General features: G+C 47.3%; 1 long non-coding RNA gene across 1 annotated transcript; it reads right to left on the reverse strand.

Annotated features, from left to right (window-relative positions):
- Positions 1–8,926: 8,926 nt before the first annotated feature.
- LOC142575308 (uncharacterized) lies at positions 8,927–14,246 on the reverse strand. Its single transcript, XR_012826625.1, has 3 exons — positions 13,890–14,246; positions 13,018–13,131; positions 8,927–10,643 (listed from the first exon to the last, which is right to left on the reverse strand). It is a non-coding gene; the product is annotated as an uncharacterized LOC142575308 (long non-coding RNA).
- Between the last annotated feature and the right edge of the window lie 12,786 nt (positions 14,247–27,032).

Raw genomic sequence — 27,032 nt, forward strand, 5'->3', positions numbered from 1 at the left:
CATTGTTCGACCCCGGTCGGGCGGCGGCCCGCGGAGGCTCCGCAAGGCGTAGCTCACTTCCATGCAGCACGACGCGCAAATGCAGCGCGCCTAACGAATTGCCACCTCTGGACGACAGCGGGCAAGGTCACGGAGGCCTCTCGGCAAGCGACGAAGGTGTGCTGCTTTCTGGGCCCGACAGCGACTTGATGCGCAAGTATACGTATACACTGCTATACCAGACGCTTCCTCACTACTTCCGTACGAAGGCATTCGACTGAGCACGCGATCGAAAAAAAAAAAAAAAGAACTTGTTTTGTTTTGATAACCACCGGTTTGTAACAGTCCACTACTCTCACGAACTTGCCTTTTATTTCATTAGATTATAATTCTAGGTGAGAGATTTAGCGATCCGCTCCTTAAGCGCGCTTTGCTGTACAACAGGCAGCTAGCCGGCTGACAACGGACACACCGCACGTTTTGCAGCTCGTCCCCGTGCGGAGCGGACCGTATGCCGGTGCGTGGCTTTCACCGCGTTGCACGCAACTGCCGCGGCGCGGCCGCCTGGACGTGTCGTGGTCCCCGGGTAATTTTCTCATCGCGCGCGCGCGCGCCGTGGACGACATCCGCTTCTTCTGCTTTCTCTGGGGCGCGCGCTTTGTCTGCGTGTCCAGCCTCAGTCTAATGGCTTCGCACTCCGCGTGCGCGCGTCCGGAGATCACCGGACGGCATTGCATCTTCGCGGAGTCTGCCGCACGGACAGCGTCAGGTCCGGCAACGCGCACGGTGGCCGCCTTCCACGAAAGCGCACTTCAATGCCCCGTCCGGGCCAAGCGTGCTCGAGGGGGAAGCGGGGAGAGAGAAGCACGGTGCCAGCTATTGCCTGACAGCTGTGGAACACTTGTTTGCTCTCTTTACGGCGACCGCGAGGACGAAAATGGGATGGCAGACAGCAGAAACACAGCGCACTGTCTTCTCTGCGGATACCGGACCTTTTTAACTATGTCGATTGCGGTCCACTCCGCTCACATTTCGCGCTCTCAGGCACTGTCCTCGCGAAATCGCTGCGTCGACGTCCAACAGTGCGCATATACGCCTAATTTAGTGTTTGCATTTCGGCCTAGCTTTTGCACGGCGTAGTACATAAACATAAATATTTCGCGAGAATTAATGTCGCGACCTGTGCGATGCGTAGACATAAACATTACATGAGATTACACATTGAATATGATGACAATAAACACAATTGTGTGTATCCAATTTGGTTGTATGGTATTTTATTAACTGCCTGACTGAAGCTTCGCTCCACTTAGATTCCATCTGGAGACATGGGCGACACGCGGTGAATTTGACTGCATTTTCACTCAGTCGGCTGGAGCGAGCGATGGCCTTTTGCGCATGCGCCCTAGCACTCCCGCTGAGCGGCTCCGTGAAACTTCATGGAGAGCACGTTACTGAGCCGACCGGACCGTAAACCAGTGAGCTATAACTGGCGATTGTAGGTGCAGCGCACGAGAACGCACAACACGTTTGTGTCACTTTCGGGGCAGGTTTGGCAGTCTGCTATTAATTTTTTTTTCGTTGTGGGGTTTTACATGCCAGAACGACGATCTGATTGTGAGGCCCGTCGTAGTTGGAGACACCGGAGTAATTTCGACCAACTGGGCTTTTTTATCGTGCACCTGAATCTAAGTACATGGGTGTTTTTGCATTTTGTCCCCATCGAAATGCGGCCACCGTGGCGGGGATTTGATTCCACGACCTCGTGCTTAGCAGAGCAACACCAAAAAGAGAGAGTAAGGACAGGAAAGGCAGAGAGGTAAACCAGACGAGCACCCGGTTTGCTAGCGCCTCTTCCTCTTCACAATCACACTCTCTCTACACTGGGGGTGAGGGTAAGGGGAATAGAAAGGGGAAAATATGAAGAGAGTGAACACCACTAAACAGACACGGCGGGTATTCTGCTATTCGTCGTCATACGCCATAAACTAGGAAGACGTCGGTTGTGACGGGAGAAACTAATAGACGAACCAGTCGCGACCATGATTCTCAACTAAAATAAATGGTGACCGTCAGTGCAGTGTTAACTGCAGTGCATACTGCATGTCAGTGTGAATTACAATTTCAAGATGCCTGAGCATAGATCAATGCGCTTTTTGTGTACAAAATTAGCTGAGCACTGTTTGAATCGGACTGCTGGTACGATCTGTTGGGAACTCGGCGCTGACGCCCGTGGTTGTACCTGGGTCGCAAGCCCCAAGGGTAGCGTTGGCCTGGCGGCCTGGGGTACAACTGGAAGCATCCGAAGGTCCCGGCAAAGCATGAGTCGACTCGTAACAACGAAACAACTTGTTTATTTTAACATCGCAAAGAGTTGGCGGTCAGGTTTGACCGAAGTAGAGAGACGGGAGAGCACTTCACTCAACAGAAGAAATCGGAGCCCTCCTTTTTGGCGTCCGGGGGCAGCTGTTTTTATACTCTCGCAGTTGAGGGCAAGAAGGAACCCCTCAAAAGACGAGCACGTGAATGTACAATGGGCTAATGGTGACGCACACTGTCGTAGCGATGCCGTAGCACCATGTCGAGCACGATCTCGTAGCACCCTGTCGAGCACGATCTCGTAGCACCCTGTTGTAGCGCTGCCGGTCGGGCACAATGACTGTAATGAGAGGATGGTCCCTGCTTTGGCATCGCCTGTTTCGGGCACAATGACTGGAATGAGAGGATGATCCCTGCTTTGGCATCGCCTGTTTCGGGCACAATGGCTGTAATGAGGGGACGATCCCTGCTTTGGCATCGCCTGTTTCGGGCACAATGACTGGAATGCGAGGGTGATCCTTTGCGGTCGCATCGCCGCAGTCGCGCCTGGGAACACCTGGCGATGAGTGTTGCGGCGACGACGATCGGGCCAAAATGTCTGCCGCCCTGCCGCAGTCGCGCCGGCAAAACCACGTGTCGCAGGCGAAACGCAACAGACCGCCCCGCCGGGGGAAGGAGATCCCGATGGACAGGGGACTGCATCCGCTGGCCGGAGGGATGTCGCTCGATGATGCTCATAACCGAAGTCGGGCGTCCCTCGACGTTTCTTGAGCGCAGCGCACAGAGAAGGCCTCGTTCTCTCGTTCAGGTTCGCACGGGACACTGCAAAGTGACTTCGGAAGAGTTCACATTTTTGTTCTCGTTCCCGGCAAGCGTTAGAACTACGCTGAAACTCAACCGCTCAGTCCGCAAGCACGGCACAACCCTCACTAAGCCCTGCCAGGCTCTTTCCCCTTTTTATACCACTGCCTAGTTCCTTACAGTAGTCTAGCATCACTCAGAACGCGTCCACAAATTGAAAAATTGCACTAGAAAGCATATCATCACTTTGAAACACTAAACAAAAGCAATATGTTAAAAAAAAATCCTGCCTCAGGAAGAAAAACATCAGTAACCAACAATTTTGAGGCTGATTCCTACGTTAGGGGCTTCGACTTAAGCCATCGGCGTTACCGTTGAGACTCCCCTTTTTGTAACGCACCTCAAAGGAATATTGTTGTAAAGCGAGGCTCCAGCGCAGGAGGCGGCCATTTTTGGGAGAGATGGTCTGCAGCCATTGGAGAGGGCAGTGATCCGTCTCAATGATAAACCTCGAGCCGGCTAGATAGCATGACAATTTCTGAACGGCCCACACGAGACACGCACACTCTTTCTCGGTGGCGCTATACGCCTGCTCACGACTGGTCAGCTTACGACTAGCATACAGGACGGGGTGTTCTACTTCTCCATTTTCCCGTTGGCACAGTACAACGCCCATGCCTCGCTCACTAGCATCGCACTGAACAATGAACCCTTTTGTATAGTCTGGCGATCGTAGCACAGGCTGGCTTGTTAGGGCACTCTTTAGGGCGCTAAAAGCTCTTTCCTTTGTCTCGTCCCAGACGACTGTTTGAGGCTCTGTCTTTCTTAGAGCATCCGTCAGGGGAGCCGCGATATCAGAGTACCTAGGGATGTACCTCTGATAGTAGCCGGCGACACCCAAGAACGACCGAATATCGGTCTTTGTGCGCGGTTGCGGAAAGTCTCGCACAGCGGCCACTTTTATTTCAGAGGGGCGGCGACGACCCTGACCAATCACGTGACCGAGGTAGACAACCTCGGCCTGTGCTAACTGGCACTTAGGAGCCTTGACTGTCAAGCCCGCTTCGCGCAGGCGGGTTAGCACTGCCCGCAAGTGTGCCATATGCTCAGACCAGGATGCGGAGAATATCGCTACGTCGTCTAGATACGGTAAAGCGAATTCTTGCTGTCCCCGCAACACTTTATCCATGAGGCTTGAAAAACAGTATGGCGCGTTCTTCAAACCAAAACTCAACACTTTAGGACGGAATGTTCCCATTGGTGAAATGAACGCCGCATACCTACTAGCCTCTTCTGTAAGTGGAACCTGCCAATAACCCCTGACAAGATCTAGGGTGGAAATAAACTGAGCGCTACTAACTTTCTCAAGGCGCTCCTCGATGTTAGGGATCGGATAAATTTGATCCTTAGTGATGGAATTAAGCCTGCGGTAGTCGACGCAAGGACGAGGTTCCTTGCCCGGTACCTCAACTAAAATCAAAGGGGAGGTATAATCACTCTCACCTGCCTCAATAACACCGAGCTGTAGCATTTTCTTTACCTCAGCCTCCATAATATCGCTCTGGCGGGGTGACACCCGATACGCCTTGGATCGTACTGGCTCTGTGGAGGTAAGTTCTATATCATGAGTAAGTACGGAAGTCCTACCAGGCCTCTCAGAGAACAGACCTTGAAACTCTTGTAATAGCTGGTGTAGTTCGGTTTTCTGCTCGGGCGACAGCGGTGCTTTACTGATAAGGTCACTAATGACTTGACCGGTGTCTTCCCTGTTCGTCACTGAGCCTAGTCCTGGAAGCTCGACCGGAAGCTCTTCAGGAACGTTTATCATCATGCACACCACTGCTTCCCTTTGTCTATAAGGTTTGAGCAGATTACAGTGGTAAACTTGCTGTGCTTTCCGCTTTCCTGGCAGACTTACCACGTAGTTAACGTCCGACAGTTTCTGAACAATTCGTGCTGGGCCCTCCCACTGCACGTCTAGTTTGTTGTTTAGCGATGTGCGCAATATCATGACCTCATCGCCAACCTCAAAACGACGGGCCCTGGCTGTCCGATCATAATAAACCTTGGCCCTCTGCTGGGCCTTTGTCATTGCTTCACCTGACAACTCCTGTGCCCTTTTTAAGCGTTCGAGGAGCTTAAGCACGTACTCCACCACGACTGGGTCGTCGCCCCTACCTTCCCACGATTCTCGAAGCATGCGAAGCGGAGATCGAAGCGAGCGACCGTACACCAGTTCAGCTGGCGAAAACCCCGTAGCCGCATGCGGCGCGGTCCTTAAAGCAAACATCACCCCAGGCAAACACAGCTCCCAGTCAGTTCGATGTTCAAAACACAACGCTCTCAACACGCGCTTCATGACGGAGTGGAGCTTCTCAACGGAATTCGACTGTGGGTGGTACACTGAGCTGTGTAGCAGCTTTACCCCACACCTTTCGAGAAAAGTTGTCGTCAAAGCGCTAGTAAACACTGTGCCCTGATCTGATTGAATTTCTGCAGGAAAACCAACTCGCGCAAATATGGACAGTAGTGCATTAACTATCTCAACTGAGCTGAGTTCTTTAAGCGGCACTGCTTCAGGGAACTTTGTCGCTGGGCAGATCACAGTCAAAATGTGTCTGTACCCCGTGGCTGTTACCGGCAGAGGTCCCACAGTATCAATAACGAGCCGTCTAAAAGGCTCCGTAATGATAGGTACCAATTTCAACGGCGCCCTCGATTTGTCCCCTGGTTTGCCCACCCGCTGACAAGTGTCACATGTCCTCACGAAATGGTCTGCGTCCCGAAAACACCCTGGCCAATAGTACTCTTGCAAGAGACGGTCCTTAGTTTTCTTAACTCCTAGGTGTCCGGACCACGAACCCCCGTGTGACAAGCGCAACAGATCCTGACGATAGCATTGAGGCACGACCAGCTGATCGAACTCCACTCCTCGGCGGTCTAGATACTTCCGGTACAGGACTCCACCCCTTTCCACAAAACGCGCAGTTTTCCTGGCGATACCTTCTTTGACATTGCAGCGCACGTTTTCCAGGCTGCCATCCTTTTTTTGCTCGGCTATCAAAGCCGTCCGGCTGACTTTTAGCAACCTATCAAGTCCGTCTGACGTAGGCGCGATGAGCAAATCAGTAGATAGCTCTTCTAACTTTCCCGCGTCGGGCGTTTCCTCTCCAGTATCTGGCGCCTTTAACGTTACAGACTCTAGTTTATTCAGTTCGGGCGTGCTCGGCATATCAGCTTGCTGCGCCTCTGACCCTTTTTCGTTGTTTGATAACGTCGGCCCCGCAACTACCGCCTTTGCAGCGAGCTCCCGAACCTTCGATCTGGTTAAGGCCTGAACACTAGCTTCACCAAACAAAAGCCCCTTCTCGCGCAGGAGGTGATCGGACCTGTTTGAAAATAGGTACGGGTACTGGGGTGGCAGCATAGATGACACTGCCGCCTCCGTCTCAAGCGCTCCGAAAGGTCCTTCAATAAGCACTTTTGCTACCGGCAGACACACGCTATGAGCTTCCACGGCTTGCTTGATCCACGCGCACTCGCCCGTGAACATATGGGGTTCTACGTAAGATGGGTGAACTACATCCATCGTAGCTGCGGAATCGCGAAGCACTCGGCACTCTTTCCCGTTCACGAGGAGGTCTCGCATGTAAGGCTCGAGAAGCTTCATGTTCTCGTCAGTGCTGCCTATTGAAAAAAACACAACTTTTGGTGTTGTTTCCGGACACTGCGCCGAAAAGTGACCCGGCTTCTGGCACGTATAACAAACGCCCGCTCGCCTCATCTCGAACCGCTTTCTGCGTTTGGCTGCCGCCGTCTCTTTACGTTTGGTCGGACTGCTTTCACTCGCATCCTCACTACGCGTGTCCCCCTTTGCTCTCATGGGTGTGAACTTCGGCCTCTCAAACTTCGAGCCAAATTCACCCTTTTGACCGTCCTTAGCTCCGCGAGCTCGACGCGTCACAAACTCCTCGGCTAGCTCAGCGGCTCTAGCCACCGTACAAACGTCTGGCCTATCCAAGACCCAGTATCGCACGTTCTCCGGTAACCGACTATAAAACTGTTCTAGCCCGAAACACTGCAGAACTTTATCGTGGTCACCAAACGCTTTCTCTTCTTTGAGCCACTCCTGCATGTTCGACATAAGCCTATACGCAAACTCTGTATATGACTCACTTTTGCCTTTCTCATTTTCCCGAAACTTCCGACGGAACGCCTCCGCAGACAGCCGGTACTTTTTTAGCAGACTCGATTTTACTTTGTCGAAATCCTCTGCCTCCTCTCTATCCAAGCGAGCGACTACGTCGGCCGCCTCGCCGGGTAACAAAGTGAGCAAGCGCTGTGGCCACGTTTCCCGAGAGAACCCCTGCTTCTCGCACGTTCGCTCAAAGTTAACCAGGAACAAACCAATGTCCTCTCCAAGCTTAAACGGCCGCATCAGGTCAGTCATTTTGAACAATACTCGTTCTCCTGCACCGTGTGCCTGACTTCCATTACGAGCGCGTTCCATCTCTACCTCGAGACGCTTCATTTCCAAAGCGTGTTCGCGCTCTTCTTTTTCTTTCTGTTCTTTAAGTTCACGCTCTTCTTTTTCTTTCTGTTCTTTAAGTTCGCGCTCCTGTCTTTTTGACCTCTCCTCAATAGTCTCAAGGCATTCCGACAGCTCGTCATCCTCAGCCTCTAACTCAAGAATAGCCTTTAGCAGTTCAGGTTTTCTTAGTTTGTCTGAGACATCCAGACCCAACTCTCTTGCAAGCTCCAACAATTTCGGTTTGCGCAACGACTTCAAATCCATGGCTGCTCTGAATGCTGCTTTCTCTACTGCTTACTATTGTCTTGCCGCAAACTAACCCGGCAGCAACGACAACCACAATTACCAGCTCTGTTTCTGACACTAACAAAAGCCTGGCAAAGCTCAGAAGAAGAAAGTCCCGCACTCACCAAACCTCGCAGGCAGGAATTCCGCGCAGTCGTTCCGCTGCAGGCAACCAGTCGTCACACAGGGCTCGTTGCACTGCTCCCGGATCGTCGTTGAGCTGCTCAGCATACCGTCAACTGCATCTCTTCGCTGCTGGCCTCCGTTGTCGCGATCTCACCGCTGGCAGACAGTTGTTTGAAGTCGGAGGCGATCTCACCGCTGCCAACCAGATGTTTGAATCGGACTGCTGGTACGATCTGTTGGGAACTCGGCGCTGACGCCCGTGGTTGTACCTGGGTCGCAAGCCCCAAGGGTAGCGTTGGCCTGGCGGCCTGGGGTACAACCCTTACAAAAATTTTTAATGTGTTTTTTTAGAAAGTCTTTTGAATGTTCTCTATAGAACTCTATTGTGTTTATTTTGATTGCCTATAGAATTTTCCTATAGAGTTTCAAAAGTTATTTGGCCACCGCATTCTTATAGGAACTCTAAAGACGCATTTCTATAGAACATTTCTATCGAGTTGCTTTAAAGATGCTAAAGACAAATTTCTATAGAATATTTCTATCGAGTTTCTTTAGAGATGCTAAAGACAAATTTCTATAGAATATTTCTATCGAGTTTCTTTAGAGATGCTAAAGACAAATTTCTATAGAATATTTCTATCGAGTTGCTTTAGAGATGCTAAAGGCAAATTTCTATAGAATATTTCTATCGAGTTGCTTTAGAGACGCTAAAGACAAAATTCTATAGAATATTTCTATGCAGTTGCTTTCGAGTACCTACAAGCGAATGCCTATAAAAGCTAGGCTGATATGTGTAAAGTACTTGCAATTTACCAAAGTTCTACTGTAGGCAATAAGGACTACAGTAAATGCAGTGGCAAAATAATTGGTGCTACAACCACAAAGTATTCAGCTTGAAATGTTTATTGCACTTCAGACTTCATATATGTGACATACACGCTTCAGACTAGAACTTGCAACACACAAACTGTAGCTGCCAACATGCTTCTCAGGTAAAGCTGGTGGTGCAAACACGCGAAACATGAGGTAAAAGAATCAGTGGCAGACTTGATTACAGTTGACACCTGGCAATAACAGGCTTGACGAGGACAAGAAACCATACCATTAAAACTGCAACAGGAGTGCCTGTTCCAGCAGTGCACATTGAACGGTTGGATACTAAAGCCTGAAAATAGACTGATATGAATGTGCACTGCAATGTTGTGTCAGCCTGACGAAACGACACAGCATTTTAGTTTGTTTAAGTGCAAAAATAACACTGGCAGTCGCTGCGAAAATGTAGCAAATAATGGCTTTCACAGATAAGTACACCATATACCGAAACCACACAGCATATTAGTCTATGTTTATGTGTAAAATTAGCACTAGCAGGCCCTGCAAAAATGTGGCAAGCAGTGGTTTTCATAGAGCAGTACAGCATATATCGTACAAAGTTTAAAAGCTTGTATTTCGTTGTAAAGGAAACAATTTTGAGATCAGAGCCAATATTCTAATTAGGGTGAGAAATACAAACCAGACCGACACAGGCAATGACTAAAAAAGATTTAGCTCAGGAGCTCCTATGTAATGCACATAAACAGTAAAATAGTTTTTCTCGGCAACTATGGAATCAAATTTGATGAGGTTTGATACATTTAAAAATGTTTAAATCATAGTTTTACATTAAAACCATCAATATTTATTAAAATTTGCTGAAAATAGCAAAACTTGAAAGAAAAGGACTGAGTTTGCAACGGTAAAAAAATAAAGAACAACTAGCACAAGTTCGTTAATTCTGTAAATTTTCCTACTCAAATACATCCAAAATACAGAAATACTTTTGAGACAACCACAGCACTAATTTGAAGTTTGTGGCATTTAAGAATTCAACTTGTTGCAGGAAGAACTATTTGGCAGGTTTAAGAAAAATAACACCACGAAGCTTACTAATCCCCGTCTCTGTGCCAGAAAGAGATATCACAGTTCTGCAGACTCCATCTGCTATGTCTAAAGTCAACAAACTTTATATATGAATTTACAGCTTACATGAAATTGTTGCAATATTTGAGAGTTTCGCACATCTACTCATAAATTAGTGATTGTATATTAGAGCAGCATATGGTATCTCTAATTTGCCAGATTAAATTATGGTATTAGGTCCAACAGAAATGTGATCTCATTTTTTAGTTACGAGTAAGATTTGTTAACCTTACTGCTCTGTTTCTTCAAAATTTGCAGTTTTCATGAATTCGTATCAAAAGCAGACTAGTTGTCTGAAAATGTTTTATCATAGTACTGTGCTACGTGAATTATGCTTTTTCAAATAACATGTTTACTTTGATGCAATGATATTTCTTTATTTTATCTGATTCCTTGCTGAAAAACTGCACAGTGTTCACGAAATATGAATAAATAAATATTAAGTGAATAAGTAAACAAATAAATATTGCGGTTTGTCTTATCATTCCACCACCAGCATGACCTGTATGGAGCTTTGGCTACTGCTCACATGTTGCAAGTTCATTCTTACATGATCACCTGCTATTTCACTTCCCAGGAAAGGAGCGAGGAAAGGCTAGTTTTTGGCCTCATTTGGTCCGTCTAGTAACGGCGACGCTGGAGCCTGGAAAATACAATTGAAATTAATTTTCAAAAGGTGTAATGAACATTCAGCCATAATGTATTAGCAGGCACAAACACGCCACAAATATCTATATAGTTGTAGCATTATGCTAAGTTTCATCTCAGTATTTCAGAAAAAAATTATAACAGAAAAGTGGCAGAACACCCCACCTCCCCACCACTCTGCCAAACAGCGGCAGTTCTTTTGAGAATCATTTTTGACAATATCTTTACTTTCCCAAGATACTGTGACATCAGCACTGGGCCAATGTGCCTGGCAGTAGAATATCATTGCTGATGACAAAAAGCATCTCCAAACGACAACAGCCTAGTCACACATTAATCTCATCTTGCAATGACAACACATTCCCCATTTATAAGATAAGCAAGCAGGAACACCCATGAGCTAAGAGTCCTATACAGACGTCACACTGTGCATAGGAAACAAATTTTTTGAAAAGAAGGGAATGACCTACTGGCTTCTATTGCTGAGCGGTAGACAAAATTAATATTCCATCCGCTGTTAGCCATAGTTGGTATGTACTATGCTTAATATGCCAATAATAAATTTCTCACATGGAGCTTGAGCAATCATGATGATGCATGTAAGTATCCATTGTATGGGGAACAATAATGTTTTAAGTTGTTTTCGCAAATTATGATGGATAACTGCCAATTAGTGGTATTTGGAACACAGTCGCAGTGTCACTGTCAGATACAATGGACACAGTATATTCGTGCTTTTTGAGTTATTGAAACAATTAGTTTCTAATCTAGTACAGGTATGTACACTGATATGTATCCTAAACGCAATGATAAGACTTCCCAATTGCAATTGAAAAGTTAATTCAGTTTTAATTAAAAAGGGTCCTTCTTGCAACATGGCATGTGAAAAACAGAAAACAAAAATTATACTAATCATGTCTCTTTGAAAATTGATTGCATAACTGCTCTGTTGGTCAAGCAGAAAATTTAACAAGAAATAACGTGCCTAAAACTAGTTGCAACAAACAAATTTGTTCCTACGAAGGTTGCAGACAATTCAGTAAACAGATTGTGACCCAGTCTTTTTATGTGGTATTCCTCAGCGAATTTGTTGGTCAATTGGTTGCCGCAGCTGAACAAAACAGATGAACAGTCTAAATCTGGCGTGCAGCCCCAGTCCCATCAGTGCATGGTCAAGTGGGACGAACATACTGATCCGGGGAGTGAATTATGGTGCTGTCTTAGGCACGTGTTGAGGCACCGGCCAATCTGCTGCATGTACATTTGACCAAATATACACATGATCACAAGAATAGACTACACTACCTCTGACAGACACAAGACAAATTTAATGGTATCTAAGCAAGCCTTTCTTGTCGGGGTGCCTATATGCACAGCAGTGTGCAAGAGAATTGAGAAAGGCAAGCAGGCAAGGGACGCTTGCTCGGTGAAAGATACCACCAAAATTGGCGTGTGTGTCACAGGCAGCGTACTGTATCCCTTTCACATGTGGTCAAGTGTACATCGGGCAAACTGGCCGGTATCGTATGTGTATAAGAGACCACCATATTTCATTCAAAAGACCAGTATGGTCATCCAACTTGGCCGTACATTTCCACAACGGGGCTTCATGTTGGATTACAATCGTTTATCTGTTTTCATCCACTGTAAAAATTGACAAGTGAAATCGATGAGGCATACCACATATATAGTAAGACATGTGGGTGAGCCGCCATTTTTAATGCAACAAACAAAAAAGGCATCCTGTGTAGGTCACAAGGTATCCATATCAGTCTGTGCCTATGTACTACTGAAGTAAATGCAGCATAGTAAATACTAACCATCATAGTAATTTTCAAGAAATTAAAGCTCACCAAATGTGTATTTCGCAGTGACTGTTACTAAGGAAACAGAGAAGTAACTGTAAAGATATCAATGATAAACAAAGGTGTGCACACTACGTGCTTAGACCTGTGACATATTTAGTCCACTACACTTCGAATTCCTACATGCACAGAAAACTGCACGAGATTGTAGCACAAACAGAAAAAAAATTATGCAAATAAGGGGTACAGCATAGGAAATAGTTTTCAAAGAATAAAACCACAATAAAGTCATAAATACGCTAAGTACAAAGCAAAAATTATATTTAACTTGCAGGTAAGCAACTTACGCAAAAGAAATACTAAACATCAGGAAAGGTTAGGTATAGTTTTATACAGAACACAATAATGTGGGCATAATGGCTATGCACACAAATAGGTAGCAAGTTCAATAAGGTTGCATAAATATTTAGTCTCTTTAGTAAGCTGCAGTATGGAATGTGTTGACAAAATTCACCATGAATGACACCAAGCCCCCTTTTTGGAACACATACATTTCATACACACCTGACATGACCATCCAGATCACACGCCATGCTGCTGCAGCCATATATCCACAGGGTCTGCATTTCTGGGGGCTCCTCGATCTTGTAGTTTATGTTGTGGGTCACGGCCTCGCCACTACAAAATGAGGTCTATGTTAGCTTATAGCAGTGGCACAATAAAGCTGTGATATAATGAAAACATGCAATCAGCACCTAAAAGGGTCATGAAAACAATGTCTGCCCTAATGTGGAAAGAGAGCAAATGCTTGAAATTATCGAATGTCATGACAATAGGGACCTCTACATCAAATAAAGTTTTGGACGCGCCGCAGCAGCAGATTACAATCTAATCTCAATGTTTTTTCCATTACTTAGTATAGGCAACGTTCCCCTGTCATGTTTAGTTAAGTCAGTTATGTCAACACATCTTGTCTTGGAAATAAAGCTGTACTAGTAGCAAGCTGTGATTGGCTTACATTTTTTCCCTAGAACTGTTCGTTAGCCAAAAACCTCGTAAGCAGAGATTGTGCACAACGTCGAAGCATTTATAAGTGAGGAAACGTCATTGAAGAAAGAATCGATGAAGAGGTAGACGGGTCGTTACTATGCAACTTTAGCAGACAGGCGGGAGCTCACGCACAGCTGCACAAGGTGAACACGATTTCCGAAACTTTTCTCAGCGGAAGCAAACGCTTATCAGGATTATCAATTCCGCACTGTGGCAATAGAGTTGCGTACACAATTTTTACAACCAGCGCGTAGCAAGTATCAGCACAGGGTTCACTGTTGACGTGGGTGTTCCACTTGCTACGTTCGCAAGGCACTCTATACACACACGGGAAGCACACACAACACGGATGAACGCACGTGTAGTTGGCGAGCACGATTGCTTACCGTTTCAACAGTACGGCGAGGTCGAAAGGCGCTCTCCAAGTTTCCAGTGATGCGTCTGCGATCCGCTGGGTAGTGGACGAGCTGAGGCACGCTAATAATACGCATTACTTCTTTGCGCCGTCCACCAAGCTTTCCACGACAACCAGCGGAGACAAAGGGAACGCACTCCACGGCATGAAAATCGTTGGTCCACATTTAGCTGGCGCGCCACGCATACGGCGTGCTTACAGTGAGACTCAAGCCATCTTCTGGCACTTTCGTGCTCGCGAACTACGTCTCATTTCATTACAGCAAACCTAATAACACACGATCAAACAAACACATCGATGCAGCTCGCACAACAACCGTTGAAGACGGAGCAATTAGAACACGCCGTATCTTCGTATTCTACCTGTCGCGTTGAATACGAAAATACCGGCGCTGCCAGCGCCGTCTGTATAATAGTGCGGCTGTTGTGGCCTCCGTGATTCCTACAATAATACCCACTAGAGCAGGTTTTGTGCCGTTTTGGGCCGAACTACATACATATGTTGCTAGACAAGAAGAAACATTGACATGCTCATATTGTGTGCTATAGTTTAGGGCAGAAATAAATTACATGCAGTATTCTTGCTTTTGAATCGTTTATGCCACATGTAGTCAGCAAAAAGCATGGCCTTCAAGATCCGGACAATTTACCCTGCGTAAGCTATTGCTGGGGTGTGATTTTAACGATTTCAACCTCGGTCACTGGCCTTAAAACCCTAACTGACTTTATGCGCAGCCGTTACCTGCACTACATGCGCCCTCACTTCGTTTCTCATTGAAGTAACTTCCTGCTGTCGTTTAAATGTAGCCCAGAAATTGTCCACACAACCTCGGAGGTACACATGTGCAGTGTGTGATGTTTCCGTGCGCTTGTGTCCGTCGCACAGCAACATAATTTATATACGATGATTTTTAATTTTACCCGTGAGGCACAGGTTACGCTTATGTGTTCCCTATCTTGCTTTCGTGGCGATGTGCTTATCATGCGCGGATCGCGCTCATGTGGTCCGTGACTTTTCAAGATTCCTTGAAAAAAAAATATCGTTTCTGCAGCGTGCATTTGTCGCATTTGAGTGGTGTGTGCCAGAAATGTGCGGCGGCGTTCGATGTGTTACCGCCCCAAGTGCTGCAGTCACTGCATGCCAGCAAATAGATATGACGCGATTGCTAAGGCGCAGTTTTGCTTAGTGTTTCTTGGTATACATCTTTGTGATTTACCTGCATATGCGATATAAACCACAATGCGCGCTTCCGTTATATTTCTTTGGTTTTCCTAATTTAGATTAGTGTGATGTTTGCCTTCGTCAATGAGTGTCTTTTTAACGATGCTCTTACTTCATAGTAAAAAACCTCGGAAATGCCGATTGCAAGAACCAGCGTCTTCCAGCTAGTGCCTTCCAGTGTGAAATCAGCGCGTTGTTATTTTTTTTTTTTAAGCACTGGATCGCACTGGGCACGCTGGCCCTCGCTGGGACTCACTCGAGACCAGTGAGAACGCTGGATAAGAGCTGGGCAATGCTGGGTCACACTGGAAGAGACGGTCGCATTGGAAACTGCGCTGGTTGTGTTTGTGCCGCGCTGGCTCCAGTACGCAAGGACGAGCGCTGCTGAATATTAAATGCTTTATACAATTTCATCACTTCATACTAGTCTCTTGTCCTAAATAACGCTATATCTTAGGGTCATAGAACTATTTCGTGTCGCAGCATGGAATAAAGGTGCGTGAGCTGCCTTGTTTATTCCTGCACATGTGACAATGAAAATCACTTTCGTTTTTTGCATTTTGCCTTTTGACAAGGCGGATAGCTAAATTCTTGAACGAAACCATGCAAACGCAGAGGACGCCGCTTTTTTAGTAGTTCGCACGTGACATATGATAGGGAGTTATCGCCATTGTCGCAGTGTTGTGGAGTGGACATGAAATCCAGAAGTCGTTCAGACGCGCTCGAACAGACCCCGAGTTCGAAGCCTACCGCTGCTTGATATTATCGCACCGATAACAAGGCTGAGGCGATTCGTGCGCTTCCACTTTCCCTATTGTACTAAAGAGAGTTCTGAGGCTCAAATACACACATCTTAGCTTTCGCCAGCTACCCGCGCCGAGATCAGTCCCCACCGAAGCTTAGGCATAGCGTATCCGCCGAGTCCGTCTGCACGCTATCGGCGCGTCTAACCTCAAGAATCAAGGAGTCTAACAAGGATAAATTACTTTATATTTCAGATTTCGCATCGGTGCTTTTAAATAAACAATTTTTTCATGTCTACAGTGCCAGCACAAGAAGTGAGGAGCGCCGATGTGACGCGTCATAAACGCAGGTATATGTGCTGTCGCCGAAGGCTCCCAGCACTAGCCTGCGCTTCTCTGACGAATATATATGACTAGACAGACGTGTAGACTGAAAGACATCACTGAACTAAGAAAACATAGCATACCCCTCGCGTGAAGAACAAAAAACGGCTATAGAAATCGGCAGTAACAGCCCATTCATGCAGCGTCCCGGGTCGGTGGTTCATTTAGGACTTTTTTTCGAAGTTAAAATACCAATCGCAAGTGAAAGTCGATGTTATGGCACTTCCGAGCACACTATTGAATACGGAAAGCAAATTTTTCTTTGTGGTACAGGCGTGAGTTTTAGTTGCTGGGCGATAGCGCATCTACCACGTCTGTGCAAGACTTCTCTCTGTGAAACTAAAAGTGCTTCTCGATTTTGGTATATGCTAAATTATCCGCCTGTGGTCGCATGCTGGCGTGGCGTAGCGGTAGTGATCCGGGCTGGTGATCTGCAGGTGCGACGATCGAATCCTGGTCAGAGCACTTCTGTTTTTACATGTTCTTTTTTTTCGTTTTTCATTGCACTAAAACGCTCTCTGTTGCTTTCTCTATTCAAAAAATACATACGGTGTCTAGGCACCGCGTATTTAACGCGCTAGAGCTGTTTTTCGCACCAGTAACCAGCGCTTCCCAGTACGCCGCGCTTGCCCAGCGCCTCATGCATCCAGCGCGCGGCACTGGACCCATAATCCGGCGATGCACTGGATACTGGGTACTGTTTATAGAGTGAAAATATAGAGCCGTTCTTAGACAGGCCGCACTTTAGCTTCTTTAATGTCCTATAAACGTTCCTTTATAGAACTCAGTACATATGCCATATGATGGCACATTTTTAGAACGGGAATGGAGAGCCAGTCTAGAGACAGGCCGCATTAGAAGTTCCGAAAACGTTCTATAAATTTTTCTATAGAATTTGGTGCATAAGATGTCAACACGACCTCTATAGAATTATTATGGTGGATGTAGAGCCATTCTATAGACAGGCCGCATTAGAAGTTCTGAAAAGGTTCTATAAACATTTTTTCTGTAGAATTTGGCACATAAGATGTTAATAGACCTCTATAGAACGCATCTGAAAACGTTCAATAAAAATTTTTCTATAGAATTTGGTACATAACATGTCAATACAACCTCTATAAAACATTTATGGAGGGTGAATGGAGAGTCGGTCTATAGACAAGCCGCATTAGAAGTGTTAAAAACTTTCTATAGACATTATTTTATAGAATATTGTACATATGATGACAATAAACCCTCTATAGACTGCTTATAGAGCGTGAATGGAGAGTCAGTCTATAGAAAATCCGCATTAGAAGTGTTAAAAACTTTTTATAGACATTATTTTATAGAATTTAGTACATATGATATCAATGCACTCTCTATAGAACATTTATAGAGAACGAATGGAGAGCCATTCTATAGACAGGTCGCGTTAGAAGTTTTAAAGACATTCTATAAAAATTACTTTATAGAATTCAGTACATAGAACGTCAATACACCCTCTATTGCACATCTATTGTGTGTGAAATGACTTGTTTCTATAGAAAGGTTTCTATAGACTTCTTATAGAGATTCTATGCAGACGACTCTATAGATAGCGAGTTCCTATAGAGTCCCTTTTGACTCCATAGGAACTCATTAGGAGTTCTAAAGGAACTCTAAATCCATTTTCATAAGGGAACTGGAAGCATCCGAAGGTCCCGGCAAAGCATGAGTCGACTCGTAACAACGAAACAACTTGTTTATTTTAACATCGCAAAGAGTTGGCGGTCAGGTTTGACCGAAGTAGAGAGACGGGAGAGCACTTCACTCAACAGAAGAAATCGGAGCCCTCCTTTTTGGCGTCCGGGGGCAGCTGTTTTTATACTCTCGCAGTTGAGGGCAAGAAGGAACCCCTCAAAAGACGAGCACGTGAATGTACAATGGGCTAATGGTGACGCACACTGTCGTAGCGATGCCGTAGCACCATGTCGAGCACGATCTCGTAGCACCCTGTCGAGCACGATCTCGTAGCACCCTGTTGTAGCGCTGCCGGTCGGGCACAATGACTGTAATGAGAGGATGGTCCCTGCTTTGGCATCGCCTGTTTCGGGCACAATGACTGGAATGAGAGGATGATCCCTGCTTTGGCATCGCCTGTTTCGGGCACAATGGCTGTAATGAGGGGACGATCCCTGCTTTGGCATCGCCTGTTTCGGGCACAATGACTGGAATGCGAGGGTGATCCTTTGCGGTCGCATCGCCGCAGTCGCGCCTGGGAACACCTGGCGATGAGTGTTGCGGCGACGACGATCGGGCCAAAATGTCTGCCGCCCTGCCGCAGTCGCGCCGGCAAAACCACGTGTCGCAGGCGAAACGCAACAGCACCCCAATAAAGCCCCACCACAGTACTGTATAGTGCGCTATAGCTTATCTTTATAGTTCAACCAGCGTCCCTCAGTAAGAAAAAAAAATATTACGAAACTGTTATGCAACGTTCTTCAGTGCCCTTTAAGTGTGTCCAGTTTTGCACCGAGTGCACAGTTGGTCCCTCTAACCAGAGGTGTCGCCTCCCAGCTTTGGGATGCCATTGCCGATACAGCACTCACCATGTACTACAGTCTCGGGCATCTTCGCTTCACGCGTACAGCAGCGATACAGAGCCGGCGCCGGTGAACAATGTTCACGGGAAAGAAAACACAAAGAAACACCAGCTCCCAAATGCACGGTTATATCTCAATTCTCTGTACACGTTCGGCACTTAGGGTGTCTGCGATGCTATTGCTATCGCAACATGGCTTAAGGAAGAAAGAGACAAAGAAACTGATTCAACAACTTAATTACGGCCGCAAGGACATGAAGATAATTTGAACGAGTGTGTTTTTTACACTCGCCGCACTGCGCCGCTGTCATCGGTGAGTGCTCACAGGGGAGAAAAGAAACCCGCCCGGCCCCGTAATTGGATTAACGATGCATGCATGCGCGAGAATAAGCCACGCGAGCGACAGGGCTCCTAACCGAATGTTTCTCTTCTGCATACTCCAATCCCTCCCTAATTTTTTTCTTTTCTGCACCGTATCTCGCTGCAGAAACGCAGCCTCTAATATACAGAGAATGCAAACTTAACAAGAGAAAGCCTGACGTGCGCTTAACGACACAGGTACTTCTGCTGCTGTCCTGCCTGATATCGCTGCGTAAGGTCGTTTACAGGCGTCGTTCCAAGCATGAGGCAGGCGCTATATAAGCGATGCCGAAAAGTAAAAAAAAGAAAAGATAAAGAAACAAAAATGAACACTGCTGATGGAGAGGCAGGATCGCCTCGTAACGTTGTGTGGCGTCAGGGAGCTCGACAACCGGACGGGCAGTCTGGCGTCCTGCAGCGTCGTTGTTATACGCAGGGGAGACCGGATAAACAAAATTAGGATAAGCAGAACTACGTCTGTTATCTTACGTGCTCGTTTTTATATCGTTCACGTGATAATGTTTACGTCGGCAATCGAAACAGTTTCCCCCCGAGCTTCGGCTAAAGCTGACTGTACACTTGCGCGAGTTTCTACAACTGTAATGAGTGCCGAATGTGCCTTATCACGATAGAGTATATATCGCAACCTTAGAGGGAAAAAAAAAGAAAAATAAAGAAACATTGATGAGATGTCATTATGATAACTAGAGACTGCGATGTAGGCGAGGTCCTTTGCATAGTTTTCGGTAACCATCAGGGTACCCGAACAAGATTACAGCTCAAAGACGAAAAGATAAAAAAGAAGGTATTACAAGGAAACGATATGAACCATTCTTGGTCCTTTTTGAAAGTTGTGTTCCTTTTCTGTGCTATCTTCTGCAGTCTTCTAAATTTTAAAGATTTTATGCTTCTATACACAAGGGACAACACCTGTATGTTATATTATAAACGGCCCAATTATAACCTTATCCCATTTCATGCGTTGTAAGTTACTTCGATGAGATATCGACTTACCTGCTCATACATATAACTGCGAACAAGGTTACCGGTACACGGCACTGACTTATCACCTCAGAAGTGGTACTGTGTGGCTCGCCTAAGCGTAGCGTCGAGGCACCCTCAAGAAATAAGGTAAATCACATTAGAATGATAAAGTAAACCGTTGGTAGATAGGCGGAGGAATTGAAAGCCAGATGTCCGCATCTTGGATTTCGTGCCTTAAACTGAGCACAGGTACGTCATTGTGACGTCACGAATTTCGAAATAATTTGTCCTATTAAAGCCTTTTAGACGCAGGAAAATGTTCCCAAATTTTGCTGAGTTGAATTTTTGGTTCCTGTAGAACGCACTGTAGTCCTTTACTGACAAAAAATTGGTTAGACCTTAATTAGCGGATGCTTTTGTAAACATCCAAAAACGGGTGCGAGATCTTCTCGGTGGCGTTGCCACCTGTCCTCTTTTCTTTGTTTTTCGTATTTTGTGGCTTAGTAGGCGCGGTGTGCCTTTCAGAAGATGATTCCTAGCTTGTTTCTCTCTTTGTACGACTCGTGTACTCTACATTATTAATGAGATAATAATGAGAGCAAGTGAGGCCATCTAGCTATTTGAGATACTTAACTGACTAATACGGCGTAACTTTGCGTACCTGTGTAGTGTCTCTTTAAGAGAAATAGTAATAAAAAAAGACCCCTTCGAGTTCCGTTTAAGTGCACCACAGCGTCAGCGAAGGGAAAGCAAGCGACCACAGATAGTTTTCGGACGGCGCATCGAGCACCCCTCTCTGCTCACTGAGCGCGCGAAAGGGGTCGGGCGCTCAATTTTGAGCCGGCGAAAAGCGGCGCGATAATGAGCGGCGTCAACAGGAAGACGATTGCGCGCGCGTCCCGTGCCGGCAATTAGGGTAATTGACACCCGCGCGGTCCGTGTGCGCGCGCTGCGTGCGTCGTGTATACGCGGCGGCCCGGCGAGATGCAGCGACTGGGCCGCCGAGGTGCCCGCTGCGCGATTGCAGGCACGCGCACGCACGCGATGGGACCTGTTTGTGCGCCCCGCACGGAGAAACGAACAAGTGGAGAGACAGGAAGGTTGGAAGGATAACGCGCGCACCGACGAGATATATCATGGGTTGTACCGGTTCAGTGACGCGAGTTGGGGAAAAAAGAAACAAGAATGAAAGAAAACGAAAAGAAAGATGAGCTTTGGTATCACATTGAAGAACACGATGTTTGTTGTTAAAACGATGTCGATACAAGGCTGACACGACGTTTGAAGCGAAGCTTTCTTGACCTCCCTCCCCCCTCCCCCCTGCACACAAACCTTGGTCTCCGTTCCTAACCGCTTCTAACCGCTACCGACTTGCAGCGAACGCATTCCATTCGGAACATACACCCTGCACACCTTTCCGCAACTTTCGAGATCAGTTGTGTTTCGCAGCAATCTGGAAAAAAAGGTACTCCGAACTACTAAACAGTCTGAAACAGGCAATTGACGTCATCAGGCGTATGCAAAAGAGACTGCAGAATAACCTTTCTCTCAGTTGTGATCGGCGCCCATAGGAAGATGCAGGCAGCTGCGAAACGAGAAGTCAAGAAGACATGAAACGAGCCGAAATCATGGAGAATGGAGACGTCAACTGTATATAAAGAGGACGGCATACTGTACATATCATGTGGCGTCCTTCAATGCACCCTTCTCCGAGCTAAAAAAATTTTTACCTTCATGAACGAACATCAGGGACGTGTTCTGCCTAATTTCTTTCTTTTTATTTATCTTTTCGTGAGTGTTGTTGCACGTGCAGATATTCAGGTATACAGGCATAACCTGGCAACCAACTGCATTTCCTTACTTTTTTGAGTGAGAGAGTTGCCGTATTATACAGAGATCAAACCGCCTTCAATGCAGTCTTAAAATACTCGAGCAGCTCTCCATGAGCAATTAGTCGTTCGTTCCGCTCAGCCTGGTACAGCCGGCCACGCGACCTCCGTCTAACTAACCAGTCTGCTCGACACGAAGCGTAGCCTAAGGAAATGCGTTGGTGCGAATTCCTCCCCTGACGAAACACGCCGCGATATAGTTGCTGTTCGATGCAGTCGTGGAAGTTCCGCTTGTCTGTTTGGGCGCCACGCTTGAATGTACTTTAATCATAAGGAGAAAGAGCATACTATATTGAAATCGTGTTTGATAAATCTAGGTTATGTACCTTAGGGTGTGTAATTACATTTCCAGACCAGAGGGATCACATATACAATAACAAGAGAAGTCAATAGAAAAGGCTGGCTAATTTAAAAAAAAGGAAACATCGTTACACGGAAATGACCGACATCTCGTCCCCATAACGGTTCCATGTTGAACGTCTAGGACTTATTTCCAAAATAAGAGTGGATGACCAATACAAAACGGCTTTTCGTGTGTTGCACCGCGCGGGCGACCGGTCTTTCCCGAGAATGTTTTTTATTGCTCTTCGCGCACCGCTTTCCTTATTTACAGCAGTGCCGGCTTTTCTGGACTGGCCAGGAGGGAAAGCGACTGGCTGCCAGCCTAACTTAGGCAGCTTCCGAAAGAGCGGCGAGCCAAAATCGAAGCACCGACAGAGGGAGAGAATGAGAGAGAGAGAGAGCGAGGGGACACGCTTGTAAACGCCACGGAAAGGACTGCTGCAAACGACGCGCCAAATGAGTGGCCGGATGGCCGGCCACGCCGGCGTGCGGCTGCAACTACGAAGAAGAGAAAGGACTCGTCGTGGTTGTCGATCGCGTGAGGGAGAGAGAGGGAGCGGTCATCCGCGCCTCGCGACGCTCGGCGAGGTGCGAAAGGAAGAGACGCGCGGGCGCCGCCTTTGCAATGGGCGCAATTTATGGAGAGCCGGCCCGTTCCTTTTCCCCCGGACGACCCGCGCGCGCGTGTGTCCCTAGCGTGCTCGAAGGACGCCCCGTTCTTCGATTGCGGCGCGGCCCGTCCGAGCCGGAACTCGTCTTGTCTCGCCTTCTCGGGCGGTAGTGGGGGCCCGTTCCGAGAAACCGCGCGGATGAAATCGGCGGCGCGGGCCCTACTGAAGGAGCCCAAGGTGAGGAGCCCTTCATAAAAGGCGCCAAGTATGCGCTTCTCGGCGTAAATCACCCGGGCCGCGAACTTCATCAGGCGAGGAACGCGCGCCGACCACCGCCGCCGGTGCGCGCGCGGAGGCGCCGGTGGCGGCGGCGACGACGAATGAGCTCGTCGGCGACGGGACGCGTCGCGCAGCTCGGATGACGCTGCGGGCGCGCGACATCCGAGGGCGATGGCGAGAGCCCCGACTTGGGGTTGCACGCGCGGTGTATGCCGTTGGAAGGCTCTGCGAACGCGCTTCGCCACTGAGATTGTCACATTTAGAGCGCGCTGTACGATGAGGGTTGGTATATAGTATAGTTTCGAAACGAGGTTTCTCAGTATGGGTGCACTAATTGGGCCCCTTATAGACCAGACATACGAAGTAAACTTGCGATTTAAGTGGAACGTTATACTACCTTGAAGTCAATCAATCAATCAATCAATCAATCAATCAATCAATCAATCAATCAATCAATCAATCAATCAATCAATCAATCAATCAATCGAACAGTAAGGTTGAGCTAGTAAAGGAGGAAAGACAAAAGAAGGCATGCGTGGATGGCAGAAAATATTTGTTGAAAATGCGCGCCAAGTCACTCGCGAGCCCCCCACCTTGTGTATTAATTTGGGCGATAAATATAGAAGCTAAGTTACAGGTAACATTGAGGTTTCCGTTTCCGTTTGTGTCCGTCGGCAGGCCTTGTGCCATGCGGTGCGCCCCAAACTGCATGCATGTACGCTTGCCGGCGCGCGAAAGCTCGCGCCCGCGCGCCTTGCGTTTGCCGCGTCTCGCAAGGAATGGCGGTTTGAACGTATACAAGACGCGCGTCAGCGTATACGTCTTGGCTCACTGTTTTCGCGTTGGTGGACATTGTCTCGGTTTTCTTTCTTTTTTTCTTTTTTTGCTGAGGCAGCCAGGGCACCGATATTTGTCTGGAGAAGATATAGCTCATGGAGATATAGAGCTCATGCCGCGCTTCGACGCGTAGGATCTGCCGGGCACCATCTGCGCATGCGTGAAGCACGTGGGCTTGAGCTCTCGCGCGCCGGCACGTGTACGTGTAGTTTGGCACACCGCAGAAACGGGCGGGGCGGTCCCGGCTCCTGCGATTGTGCACACAAGCTCTGTTACAGAAATGGTGACAGTTGGATTAAGAACGAGCGTTCGTCAAAACCTGTCTTAGCTCGGCTTATTAACGCGATAGCGTTAAGGAGCTCGTGTCGCAGAAAAGCCGGTGTCGTCGGCGTCGGTGTTGGCGTCGGCGTCCGCGGCGTTGGCCGTGAGCGATAAATCACGGCAGGCACTTCATAAATAAAAAGCAACTTCCAAGATGGGCTGGGTGGGGATCGAACCAGGGTCTCCGGAGTGTGAGACGGAGACGTTACCACTGAGGCACGAGTTTCTTTTTTTTTTCTTTCTTTCATGGTATTTATTATAGTTGCATTCAACCATTCAACCATATCGCCCGTACCCTTCTTCAATACTGTTATGGTTCCACTGAGCAGCTTGCAATGCTCCAGGTAGACTGAGCCACGAGTTCGATGCTTCAAAGGGGTACAAAAGCGCCTCTAGTGAACGCGGCGTTGTCTAGCTCAGGCGTGCGTCGCTTGCTCAGGCGCACATTTCATTGTCGCGCCGAACGCTGCGTTGCTCGACGCTCACCGCTTCCGATGCGGGGCGCGTAGTCGCTGCGCCGTAGTCAATTGTCTTACACCCCTTGGCGGGCCGACGGGAACGCTGTCGCGTTCCACTCTTGAAGGCGAAGCTTAAGCGTCCTCCAATTTTTTTTAAACGCTGGCAGCCTTGCCTGCCGTGAGCAACATGTGTCAGGACGGAAACTATTTACCTGAAATTCAAAATGCTTAGAAGAAACAATGTGTAGCCTCGTTCAATGTGCAGCTCGTCCATTCCATACAGCCACGGCCTCGAATTTGACCGGCTTGATGCCCTGAGGAGGCGTTCGAGGGTTGATTGGCTGGTTGCCAATTCTCTTAAGACCGCATATTGCGTGACGCCTGCGTTATAAAGGATGCTCCGTATCCGCCGCCTTGGTCGCGAGCGGTGCTGGCGAACACTCCCAGGGCGAGACTTGTACGCACACGCAAAGTACCCAGGAATGTGGACGAAAGGACGGAGCCTCGGCAGCTTTATCGGTAAAGCACCTCGCGCGTAATGCGGAAGACGTGCACGTGTAATTGGCTCCTACACGAGGCAAGTTAATCTTTTCGTCCGCTTCCGTTTCGTTTTACCTTATTTTTTCTGCATTTCAACTAAACGTCTAACAATTAAATTCTCCTAGGCTTTCTCTGGCTTCGTTTCCTCTTTATTCGTATTGTTGTGACTAATAAAACATCCAGCCCCTCCGATCCTCTTATATATCCCGCTCACGCACAGCATAGTTTGATTAATATTTTGGCTTTAGAAGGTCACGGTATGGAGACTGAAATAGCGAGCACCCTATTACAAGGTAGGCTTACTTCCTGCCTGGAAGGCATTAGCTGAGATCGACTCACATAAAATGCCTGCAAAAGGAACACAAGTATAGCCGAGCCTGCACGCGTTCGAGTTCATCGATGCTACATACAGTCCATCGGGACTCGCTCGTTATCTGCGTTAACTCCTTCCGTACCACGGGGAAAATAGGCGTCGTTTGTAGGTTACGCCAGATCTTTTTTCTGAAAGAACTACTGCACTGAATATTTTACGTATTACATAAACAAAAAACCAGAATAAATGCACTTTTCACGCATAAATCTTTTATTAACGTGATATATGTCATAAAAAAGATAGAAACTGCCAGAATCAAGATTGTGGGATAACATTAAACGAAGTTTGCAACGACACGCTCGTACCTATTAAGAAAAATACGAAATAAAATTTTGAGATCTGCGAAACGTAGTGCCGTCTACTAGGCACCACATCCTAAAAATAAAAAAAAATTTCATTGAGCAGGTGTTACACTACGAAAATTTACTTGCAAGCTCTACACTTAGGCGTTCCAGGCTGCGGCTATCGATGTTCCGGGCTGGTTTGCGTCGTCGTGGCTCTCAAAGTCCGACAAAAAGGCAGCATCCTCAGACTCGCTGCTGCTCAATCCATCGATAAAATGAGCTGCTGACGCAGCAGAATCACGAGATCTGCAATCTTTCGAAGCGCGCGCCGCTCCCGGAGGCAGTAATTTTTGCTTCCTACTTTGACGATCGCGAAACATTGAAGCTCGTTCAAAAATTATCGCCTCTTCCGTAAGAAATTGAACTGCTTAGAAAACAAAAATATAGTTCTCCTCTTTCCAGTCTGATGGCGAAGTGTGTCCATGAGCAGCTCGGAAGGTCCCCAAAGTGGTGTTTCAAACATTCGATAGCGGGCGGCCTTTTTTGCTTTCTACTTTGACGATCGCGAAACTTGAAAGCCCGTTAAAAAATCACCGGCTGGCGGGAAAAAAACAAACTGCTTAGAAAATAAAAATTTACATGCTCATAATTACCGATATACACCGCAGTGTAACTTTCTACGGCACGTTTCTAAGGCAACACCGCATTCACTAGAGGCGCTTCTGTCCCGCTTTGAACCATCGAACTCATTGCTGTGTGGTAGCGTCTCCGTCTCACACTCCGGAGACCCTGGTTCGGTTCCCACTCAGCCCATCTTGCAAGTTGTTATTATTTATGAATTGCCTTTCGCCAATTTTCGCTCACGGCCAACGCCGCCAATGCCAACGACACCGGCTTTTCTGCGACACGAGCTGCTTCACGATGT

Source organism: Dermacentor variabilis, chromosome 3 (assembly GCF_050947875.1).
Source record: "Dermacentor variabilis isolate Ectoservices chromosome 3, ASM5094787v1, whole genome shotgun sequence".
Classification (NCBI taxonomy): Eukaryota; Metazoa; Arthropoda; class Arachnida; order Ixodida; family Ixodidae; genus Dermacentor; species Dermacentor variabilis.